The sequence below is a fragment of the Parasteatoda tepidariorum genome, chromosome 1 (assembly GCF_982258835.1).
Source record: "Parasteatoda tepidariorum strain Cologne lab strain chromosome 1, Ptep-v5.0, whole genome shotgun sequence".
NCBI classification, from domain to species: domain Eukaryota; kingdom Metazoa; phylum Arthropoda; class Arachnida; order Araneae; family Theridiidae; genus Parasteatoda; species Parasteatoda tepidariorum.
The window spans coordinates 72,587,588-72,598,405 of record NC_141755.1 but is presented as its reverse complement, the minus strand read 5'-3'; the positions used below and the strand labels follow the sequence as shown (position 1 = coordinate 72,598,405).

The 10,818-nt window shown below is 31.5% G+C and overlaps 1 pseudogene; it reads left to right on the top strand.

The window, feature by feature from the left end:
- Positions 1-4,045: 4,045 nt before the first annotated feature.
- On the top strand, positions 4,046-5,634 carry LOC107447441 (cAMP-dependent protein kinase catalytic subunit alpha pseudogene; annotated as a pseudogene).
- Positions 5,635-10,818: the final 5,184 nt, after the last annotated feature.

Here is a 10,818-nt window from a genome sequence, read left to right as displayed (position 1 = left end):
TTTTTGGAAATCACAAACCTCTAAGCCTGCAGGCTATTAAATTCCATAATAAAATTTTTTCTTTTTTTCGTCTCAAATTTGAAATCCACTAATTAGCAGCGGGAAAGAAAATTTTTGGCAAAACTTTTTTCTCTCGAAATCTAACGTTAAGTGCTTACGTTTTTTATTATTATTTTATTTTTTTCAATTGCGTGGTAGTATAGTGGTAAATTTAGTTCTGAGGGGGCTCTTTTGCTTAATTTTTTTGAAAAAAGTTAAAATTAAAATTATCAACGAATTTTATTTAAATGAGCTAAAAATAAATATGGGTGAATAAAAGGAGTGAAAAAACAAGCATACACACACTATGGGCTGTATAATAATATTTAAGCTAAGAATAAAAGAAACGCAATAGAAATCTATCAAATGAATCATTATCGGAAGATGGTATTAAAAACATCACCATCCAAACCTGTTGTTGTTTCTAACGACACTTGGACAAATGAGCACGCCGTTCATTGACCTTACAAATTACGTCAGGAGAGAGCACTTATCGTTTGACACGGGAGCACCACTAGGGTGAAAATACATTGTACAGAATTCCCCTGATAGATGGCAGCACCAATCATTTGTGAGGCCACTTTCACAATTTGAACATAGATCTGAAGATACAGTATATTTTCTCCTCAAACCTGCATCCGTGGTGTTGCTCAGTGACTGACTACACGACTTCCAGTGCCACAGATTTTACGAGCACACATTAGAATATTCTTTAAAATTCTTTTTTGTTTTCCTGTGGTCAAAACTCTTGACCTCTGAAACTTCTTGTTAAAATTTTTTTCCCCAACTTTCTTTTTTCCTAATTTAACTTTTATTAGAAATTTGGAATTGTAATGAGTGTAGTAATTATTTCCTAATTTTTTTTTGTAGCATTTTAATAATTATTATTTTTGCAATTAAAAAAGAATTTAAAATAGGGAGATTTTAGCGCCTTATGTAAGGATTGCTCATTTCACAACCCTCCCCCCTCAATGCTTACAAAATATTTGAATGATCCATTTAAACACTTTGAAGCTTCATGAAACAATCAAAATAATTATTTTTTAATCCCACTGTAGTGTCTACCATTACAAAAATATAATTCCAATTCACTAAAATATAAAACATGTTAACTCGATTCTATTGTGAGGTACCTTTTCATAGATGAAGGCTGACATGGACTATAACTTAACTACTATCCCAACATTGGTGTCCCGGACGTGATGTGAGCACGCCAACGTTGGAAGAAAACGTCCACTATAATTTGAACACGCCTGATTCGATGGATGGTCCACATTGAACAGTTGACTTGCTACTTGTGACTGCGACATTGTCCTCCTCACGCTGTTGCTTCTCAGTCTCGATCACAAACAACGTATACACTCGACTGCTAAAGGCAACACAGGGGCGACAACAGCAGTGAACTTAATACAGCTCTCACGATCAACACTAAAAAAGTACGGTGATCCTAATACAGCTCTCTGGACTTCTCACAAACAGCATTGAATCAACTAGTTGTATCCGTTCATCGAATTCTATCACAGATATAGTTCTGTTGGGGTAGTACCGTAGTGTAACTACCACTACAAAAATATAATTCCAATCGACTAGTATATAACACATGTTAACTCGATTTCTACGGTGGGGTACCTTTTCATAGAAGAAGGTTGACAGGGTCGATAACTACTATCCGAACACCCAACTTCCTTACTAGTGATTCATTACATTTCGAGAACGTTTTTGTTTCTTCCTTGCTTAAGTGTTTACATTTACTGTGTATGCTTTTTAGACTTCATTCTTGATAAGGATTTTCAAAATATGTATTAAGGGCGGTAATTACGAAATATCTTGCATTTGTATTAAATAACAGGTAAAGAACTAAAATATTGCTAAAAATTCTTTCCTGAAAACCAATTGTTCTAAATGAAAAAGAAAAATCTATTAATTTAACAGAAATGCAAAATGTCAAAAAAGAATCGAAACATAAAAATGAACGTGAAGAAATTTTTTTCTTCGAAACAAATTTAATGAATTATTTGTTAAACACTTTGAAGTACCAAAACAAAAATAAATATTTCCGGTAATTATCGGTTTAAGGAGACCAAGGAGACAGTACAAATCGCGATACTGTTATTGACGATGTGCTGATTAATTAACTGTGGTAAAAATAAAATAAAGGAAACTACTGGTATTCTGTGACTAGGTAATAGATACCAAATATACTAATATAACTACGAAATATAGTTTCTGCGATATTAAGTTTTTTCACGACCTTCTTTAATGGATAAGTATTTTATTTTCTCACAGTTAATCGTCAGATCAGTTGCAGCTTGAAGATTTAAGACAATATTAAATCCGCAAAAAAATAAAAATAAAATTGCATAAGTTTTTTTTTCTTCGGAGACAAAATAGTCATAGAAGACAAGAAAATCAAAATGTTTAAATTTGTAACATATCAGATGTATTTATGAAAAAGCTATTAAACTAGAATGAAAATTTCTGCAGTTTTCAATTATATATGAGTAGGACGGACCACAAAGTCCTCCTAGTACCTATAACAAATCTATACCTCTAGTGGTGGCTGGGTAAGCCTGGCTGGTAGGGCACTGGGCCTATGTTCAAGAAGTCGTGGGTTCGATCCCTGCCCGCCGAAGACTTCCCGTGTAGTAAATGGTGACTGATTCAAGCTAAATCTTTCGAGTCTCAAAGTCCTCCATATTCAAATAACAGATCAATACCTCTGGGGGTACTGAATTGGAGATTGATCGTTCTTTGAATCAGGACACAATTACGATCTGTGGATGAATGAATGGGTCCGCCCTATAAACGGGTGTGACGTATGGGTATGGCAGAAGACAAATTCTTGGTCATAGATGGTGCCACTGGAAAGCAAGAACAATAGCACCCCCTCTGCCTATATGGCATACGTCAACAATCTCTAGTGGTACTGAATTGAAGATTGATCGTTCTCTGGTTCAGGTAAAAATTACGATCTGAGAATGAATAAATGGGTCCGCCCTGTAAAACGGACTGTAACGTGTGTGTGGCTGAAATAGTATTCTTGACCCTAAATGGAGCCACTGAAAAACAAGAAGCTCACCCTCTGTCTTAAAATTGCTTGGTTTCCCAGGTAGGCTTGCTGGCATGGACAAGTGGCATAGAAGCACCAACAACTGTTTCTTTAATGAGTAAAAATATAGAAATTTGTGAAGGTTCAAAAAGAAGACAATCCATCCAAAGTATTAGTCTGTGAAAAAATGTTGAATTTTTTAACATACTTACAAAGTTTTTCGGAAACACAATTGTTTTTTTTTTTCTTTTTCGCATCCATGAATAAGAAATGAATTAAAAGGATCTTCTTCAATGAAACAAATAACTTGGAATAATTAGGAAATGCTGAAAACAATGATATGCTCTTCAATATTTTTACTAACTTAAGTCAAGTTGAAGAAAGAATAGTTTTTGATCTCTATTAAAAATATGATATCTATAAATAAAAATAAATATATAAATAAAAATAATTATAAAAGTAAAAATTAACAAATCTTAAAAACTTATTAACACCGTAAAATGTGTTGCTGAGAAATTTGAATCGCCATCATCAGTTTAAGAGCATTTAAAAAAGCAATGCTTTTTTATTTATTTATTTATTTCATCATTGCGCTCCAAAATGGCAACAAGAACTCAAACATTTTTAACGCCACTCCACGGCAAGCTTAACTACAAGTTAGATTTACCGTTTTCTTTTATTATCTTAATTATAATCGTTTGGTTAATTGTTTTATGTTAGTTCTATGAAACGCGTAAATGTTATTTCTTTAGTGGTGCTGAGTGCTAATGAAGGCAGAAGTACATTTTGTAAAATAAATTAGTATTTATTTTTCTCGCCATTATATTTTTATAGTTTTCGTACTATTTAAAAAATCTCTGAGAGAAATTTTGATATAAATTTGAGATTGGAGATAGATGGTAAAATATTTGAATTTCAAAGCTTTGGTGAGGCCAAACTTGATTATAACCGTTACCATACTTAATACCTAAGTTTCTGATCTAGTTCAGAATTGACTTCTAGCATTTCCATACTTTGTGATTTAATACTGATTAAGTGTGTACTTAAGTTTTATAAGTAAATGAAATTAGGGGAAAAATATTAATAAAAGTTAAGTATTTTTAATTCATGAGGATATATTTGTTTGTACGAAAATGGCAAATACTGAAACAGCTAAAAAAGGAGATGCAGGGGAAAGTATAGAAATGTTTTTAGTAAAAGCAAAGAAAGATTTTGAAGAAAAATTGAGCAAGCCAAGTGTTGATACTATTACAAGTATAGGTGATTTTGACCGAATAAAAACTCTGGGAATAGGCTCCTTTGGTCATGTTATACTAGCTCAGCGCAAATCATCTGAAAACTACTTCGCAATTAAAATTCTTGATAAAGAAAAAATTGTGAAAATGAAACAAATTGAACACGTTTTTGACGAGAAAAATATTTTGCACGCAGTTAGTTTTCCTTTTATTGTAAAGCTAGATTTATGCTTTAAGGATAATACGAATTTGTATATGGTATTAGAATTTGTGCCTGGTGGCGAAATGTTTTCTCGTCTTCGGCGAGTCGGTCATTTCAGTGAAGCTGATTCACGTTTTTATGCTGCTCAGATAGTTCTTATATTTGAGTACCTTCACCATTTGGGTCTGATACACAGAGATTTAAAACCGGAAAATTTGTTGATTGATCAGCAAGGCTATGTAAAAATTACTGACTTTGGTTTTGCAAAACAAGTAAAAGGACGAACATGGACTTTTTGTGGAACACCAGAGTACGTTGCACCAGAAATTATTCTCTTCAAAGGTCATAATAAAGCTGCAGATTGGTGGGCCTTTGGCGTGCTTGTGTACGAAATGACTGCTGGACACTCTCCATTTTGCGCCATAGATCCAATGGACACTTATAAAAAAATTGTGGCCGGAAAAGTGGGATTTCCCTCTCACTTTACCTCTGATTTGAAGGATCTTATGACAAACTTGTTACAAGTTGATCTCACTAAAAGATATGGAAATTTGAAAAATGGAGTCAACGACATAAAGAACCACAAATGGTTTTCTACAACTGACTGGACCATGATATTTCAGAAAAAAGTGGAAGCTCCATTTATTCCGAAGTGTAAAGGACCAGGTGATACAACTCATTATGATGATTATGAAGAGGTGGAAATACGCGTATCAACAACGGAAAAATGCGCCAAGCAATTTGTTGACTTTTAGTGTTTAATTCAGACTTTTGTCCAAAAGAAAATTGCTTTTGATTGCATTGTATAGTTTAGTATAACAATGTTTTTATGGTATATGTAGAATAGGGGAGTTTTCCCATATCGTCGACTAGTCTCACCAACTGTAATCGCCAAATCGTCAGAATCCAGTTCATGTTATAGGGATCATTAAAAATATACAGTATGTATATATAAAATAGTTTGGCCACAAATGGCTACATATTTTACCCTTCAAATTAATTTTCATCAATGGAGTTTTTTCCCTCTCAAAACAGAGAGACTGCATTTTGTTAAGTTTTTCTCACATTCGATCGAACGTACCGATATGAATATATTGCTAAAACTTGCATTTTTGCACTTTTCTTGTGTTTTTGCGTTTATCTCTCATTTTTACTAGGGGCGGATATTTATATATTGTCAAAAATACTTGTTACATACTTTTGATAGAAAATGCAAAGATAAATTCTGCCTACTTTTCGTACATTTTTAGAGAAGCATCTGTATTTAATGTAATAAGAGAAGTTTATATACTTCTTTATTAATTAACATGAGAGTTTACACTTAGGTAATGTTTGTATTGTACTGTCCGGACATTAAAAAAAAAATTAATAAATCAATAAATAAATCACTTTTACTTTTACTTTTTTCAATATAATGAACGGGTTTCCACAAATTAACATGTTATATTAATGGGTCAAAATTTAAACTTTAAGTATGGTACTTAGTTAACGCATCTGAATAGGATATTTTAATCGCAAATGTGGCAAACGGTAAAAAAAATTTCATAACTAATGAAAAAATGCATACCGTTTAAATATTACTTTAAGCACTAAAAGATATTGTAATTGTCTCATTTTTGCTGACAGGGGGGAAGAGGTATGAGCAACGCTTACGTACGATACTAAAATCTCCTAATTTTAAAATTTTTTTAAGAAAAATTAGAAATTAATAATTTTATTAAAAAAAAATTTTTTTTAAATATAATTTTTAACCTTTTTTTTTCGTTTTATTTTTTATTCGAATTTATTCCTGATTTTCTTAAAATTAGATTATTACTGTAAAATCGTCGTTGAACAGTTGACCCAATTTTGGGTTTTCGATTACTAATGTTCAATTCCGCAGCCTTGTAACTTTGAACTAATCCAGGAGACAAGGAAACTTCTAGATCAGTACCCCCAGAGGCATGATTTATTATGGGAACATGGAGGACTTGGTAACTCGACAGATTTAACGTGTATCAGTCACAATTCTACACGGGGTGTCTTCGGCCGACGGAAGGTAGGGGGGTTGTAATTTCCTTATTTTTGCCTACAAGGGGGAGGGGTCCAAAAGGGGAAAAACCTAGCTTATATAATATTTAGACGACCGCCTAAAGCACATTAAAATAGTTTAATCACAAGTGCTGTAAATTCAATAAAAGGCTTTTGTGGCAAATGAAAAAAAAATTATCTTTCGTACAAAAAATGCATATAAAAATTTTAATTTTTTGCAGGACTAGAACAGGAAAATAATGTCTTACTTTGTAAATTTAAGGAATGTTCAAGTGAGATAGAATTAAAATAAATAAATACAAAATTACCGTTTAACTTAGTAATAAAAACTAAATTCCGTTTCTTGGTCATACAAGGGTTCTACTAAGTTAGTACGATTTTACATTTAAAGTCAGGAACGTTAAGCAACCCTTGATTTAATGCTTTAGTATTTACTTTTTTTTTTTTTTCAATTCCAAAAGCATTTGTCCTATGCATCAATCCTTTATTAGATTGAAGCTTGAAAATAAGTATAAATATAAAATTACCAAAAAAAAAACAGTAATTAACCTTCTAACAATAATTTTATCGAAACTGGAAAAGGAAATAACGTATGACTAGATTGGTTACGTAAAAACTTAAAAAAAAGGAGAGAAAAAAAACATGATTAAAACTAGGTTAATGTGCTTTAGCTCTGAAAATAGCCCTTATACGAGTCTGCCAAATTTCGTAGAGCTTGACCTTCTTAAATTCTGCAAACATTCGATTAACTTAGTTCCGAATAAATAGTTACTTAGAAGACTTACGTACACGATCTCGAAATTTTTTTAATTTATTTCCTGATGGGTAGGTAGGAGATTAAATGGCATGCTATGGTTAGATCAAGTCCCTCTCTTAACCCCTATCACACGCCGTTATTCCGCCTACAATGTTTTATTTTATTTCGTTCATTTCGTATAAAAAGTTTTTACGGTCAAAAGTTCATAAGCGTTCAAGGTTGATTTTATATACACATTCTGGGAATTTATTTTGTTTTCACAGAACTTGAAAACTATAAGAGGAAGAATTGATTAAAAAAAATGTTTAAGTAATTAACCCATTAATGCTCAGTTGATGTTTTTTCTCCATAATATTTTTGCAAATTAATTTTCGTCGTGAAATCATCTGGAAAGCTACTATAGAAGAAAAAAAAGCTTGACTGAATTATAGTTCCATCTAGAATAGTTCTAAATAAGTTGGAATGCATTGTAAAATGTGAGATTCCAAGAGGAAAAAAAATTATTACAGTTGCATTTACGAAATTTCTAGTAGAATACTGATTAATTATTTAATGAAAATTTGAACAGACCTAATGCTTACGTTTGTTTATTGCTAAAAATTGCTCTCTGGTGGAATCAATTGTAATAATAATTCTGATATGTCCATATAGTCAACTGAACGCATGAAATGTGTTGCCAACTATTAAATTTAAAAGAAAAACAATAGCTAAAAACAATTTTTTATAATTAGATTATTTAAATAATTTTTATGAGCTTATGATGCTTTATTAGAACCATTCTTCATAGGTAAGATGGCCAGTGTCCGATAAAACTAGAAAACTGTTATAAAGTTTGTAAAATTATATTCGAAAACTCAACCGCTTTACTTTTCCAATTATTAAGAAAAAAATTCTGTTTGAAAATTTCTGTCGGTGTTTTCTGCTTAAAGAATATCAAATTGGAAAGGCAGAACAAAGTGTAAACTGGTTGAGTTCTTTTAGAAATTTACTACCAGTTTCGTAGTTTTTACGCTACTGTCACTGGTAAGCTTATTCATAGACCAGTACTGAATGAATTATACGATCCACTATGACATCATCACAGCACATTTTTCAAAGTTTTTATTTATTTATTTATTATTTTTGTTCCATGTAAATTTTGAATACTGAAACTCACACGATCGAAATATAATTGAACCAAAATACATTTTTTTTTGTAATTTTGCTGTTTTATCTGTATAAAATTAATTATTTAGCTGCATAAATTTTAGCTGTATTAAATAAAATACATTGTGAAAAATAAGAAAAGAACACCAGAAAATCGTAATAAAGCATTCATGTTTGCGTCATTTTACTGGAAACCTGCAATTTGATTACACAAATATCTATGATATATGTTTTACAGGTATTTTTGATATTTTTAAACTAATACTAGACAAAAACGATAAAAATGCTTTTTTTTCTTCTTCAAAAAAGAAAGAAAGAAAACTCATTTAATTTAAACCGCATTCGCGTCTATTTGAGTGGAGTACTGCTATCGACATTTCGAACATTTTCCGATTATTTATAGTACTCGAAATTTCAACTGAAGCTCTATGCCTGATGACAAAGCAAGTTTCGATCGTTTTCTGACCGCTGCAGAGAGAAAATTCAGAATTTCGACCACTTTCTGACGAACTAGAATGCTCAAATTTCGACTGGATTTTTGTACTTAATGACAACACAAGTTTCAACCGTTACAGAGAGAATGTATCACTTGTCAAAACAAAACCTTGACAAGCGATAAACCTTGATCAATTTAGGACATAAACTAACAGAAGATAATAAAATTAAAAGAGTTTTTACCAATCATGTTTTTAAAATGGATTAGAAAAGAAAAAGGTAATAATTGTATTATTGTCACCTCTAAAATAAAAACCTGGGGCCTAAAATGTCGCAGTGAACATCTATCTCCACTTCAAATCCACAACACGTTTTTTTTTCTTCTTGTTTTAAGTAGGACTAGAATAAAATTATTTACACCTATAAAAAACACTGTTATTCTAAACTTCTTTTGTATTTTATTATTTTAAAGTATTAATGCAGTTTATATTATTCGTTGGAGATATTTACTGCACTTAGATTTTACTGTATTAGATTTCATAGAAGAATAGAAACTGTCATTCTAAATCTTTCATTTTTAATAGTCACATAGATCAGGGCTGTCCAACTGCAAAGAGCCCACGGGCCAGAATTCCGGTCACTGATCACCTGGCAGGCCGCAGTTTGAAAAAGTTAAACAATACCCTCTTACCTCTTATACAATAACAATTAATAGTTGAATTATTAATTATTAAACAATGGAACAGAAGGATTATAAAACAATTTGCTTACATTTTAATGGGAGAACTGAGGCCGATCAGACTGAAAAAGAAGTTGGCGGGCCACATGCTGCCCGCGGGCCGCCAGTTGGACAGCCCTGACATAGATGACGACTTGACGAATAAAATCCAAGTTTGATGAATATGGTTTTGCACACGATACTAGTTTACGATACAATTTTTTTTTAAAAAAATCTTTGTTGTACACATAAGTTAATATTTTCCATAATCCAGAATATAAACGTATGGTAGCATACATTCATATTTCCAGAATATGAATATATGGTGTCCTCAATTCGTAAAATTTTCCAATTAAGCTCCGCTAATTTGTTCTCAAATAATGGTTTATAAATCTGGTCAACTTAAGATTAACAAGTACTTACACAAAGATGACAAAATAATTCTATTAAACTTAACTTCTAATCACACATGGGTGTTTCTTTTCTCAGAAACAATTATGAGCTACATTTATAGATGGATTAGCTATAGTGAGCATTTGATGATTATTTCATACAAAGAATTATTTTTAGCATTTGGTCAAATTAAATATTCATTCGGTGAAAACAGATCCCCCATACTAAAAATATATACACGCAGTGTCTTTGGTCATAATTACTTTGAAATAATTAAATGTTAATAATGCATCGTAACAAGAGGAAAAGAACATTGATTTGGGAAAAATTTTTAAAAGTGTAAGTGTTCATTTTTAATTTAAAATTTTTGAGTTATTTCTTTCAGCCGAATATGAAGTAATAACTATGGACATACCTGAAATTAATTTTACCTTATTTTATAAAACGAAAGACAAAATAAAAGCATTAGTGTTATAACCAAAAACTTCAAAAAAAATAATAATAATAGTCCGCTTCCATCAGATTACCCATTATAAGACCATTTACAGTTCATCACACTAAAATTATATCCCATCAAATAAAAAGGAACATTTTTTCTGAATAAGAATAGGATTTCATGGGCGGGGGGGTGTTTTCAAATCACACGAAATCGATTTGAAACCTGTTCCTTTTTTTTATGATGAGAAGACTATTGACCCAAAGTTTTTTTTTTGCCTAATAAAGTTCCTCTAAATTCAAAAACAAAGGGTCGCGGGTGTTGGACACCTAACAGACCGGAACTGGAGTATATAAGTCACGTGTTCCTATCTGCTC